Here is a 1,125-nt window from a genome sequence, read left to right as displayed (position 1 = left end):
TCTCACCCTCTGCTTTTTTTTTTAAATGACTGATTTGTTTATCAATTACATTAGAAAGAGACTTACTGATCTACCAAATTTGTAGGCTGATTACAATTTAAAACACAGTGACTGTTGGGTACAGCATTTGTACAATAATAATGTGAGTAGATACCACAATTTTCACCAGTAGAATAAAGAACATATCGTGCAATGATAAGGCTTTTTTTTTCTTTTCAATTCCACCCATTTTATTCTTCTTCTTGAGGAACTTAAAAAAATAATTTTATTTGGGGCTCTTACAATTTTTTTTCAGGGGAGAGCACGAACGCAGTCCCCCACTACCACAAATTCTGCAGTTGATTTTCCAACATTTGGGGAAATCGCAGGGGTCAGCACATATGGAGTGCAATGGATAAGTCTCGCCCTGGGAAAACCACCTTCGTGATCATGGTATCTCCCCTGCCAGGTAAGTATGCTCTTACAATTCTTATCACAATCCAAACATGCATCCATTGTGTCAAGCACGTAGGTACATTTGTTGCCATCACCATTCTCAACACATTTGCTTTCTGCTTGAGCCCTTAATATCAGCTCCTCATTTTTACCCTTCCTCCCCATTCCTCCCTCCTTATGAACCCTTGATAATTTATAAATTATTATTTTGTCATATCTTACGCTGTCTGACGTCTCCCTTCACCCACTTTTCTGTTGTCCATCCCCCAGGGAGGTGGTTATATGTAGATCCTTGTAATAGGTTCCCCCTCTCCACCCCACCTTCCCTCTGCTTTTTTAATGTCAAAACCTTCTGTCTCCTGGATCAAAGAGATTCAGATCAAAGATGCTGGGCCTCACTAGCTTGCTCTACTTCTGCCTCTTTTTCCCTTGATGGTCATGAGATTCCTTGTTCCAGCTTCTGAGATGATTTATTGTATACCTAGCAGGATGGTAAAACTGGCTCAATACCCTAGAGTCTCAAATACCCTATTTTGCTTCTTTCCATGCAGTCATTTGGTGTAAATTGCCAAGAATAAGGATAAGAGAGCTATGGCAAATAACCTACCTATCTACACCAATGTAAAAGAGAAATCAGAGTATGTTGCACACTCTGGAAATTTTGCTTTAACTATGTCCTGCAGAAGATGA

At 39.6% G+C, this 1,125-nt stretch overlaps 1 non-coding gene across 1 annotated transcript; it reads right to left on the bottom strand.

The window, feature by feature from the left end:
- Positions 1-292: 292 nt before the first annotated feature.
- Positions 293-456, bottom strand: LOC142432965 (U1 spliceosomal RNA). The gene has a single exon (XR_012781038.1). It is a non-coding gene; the product is annotated as a U1 spliceosomal RNA (small nuclear RNA).
- Between the last annotated feature and the right edge of the window lie 669 nt (positions 457-1,125).

The sequence above is a fragment of the Tenrec ecaudatus genome, chromosome 18 (assembly GCF_050624435.1).
Source record: "Tenrec ecaudatus isolate mTenEca1 chromosome 18, mTenEca1.hap1, whole genome shotgun sequence".
Taxonomy (NCBI): domain Eukaryota; kingdom Metazoa; phylum Chordata; class Mammalia; order Afrosoricida; family Tenrecidae; genus Tenrec; species Tenrec ecaudatus.
This window is presented reverse-complemented; position numbering and strand designations above follow the sequence as displayed.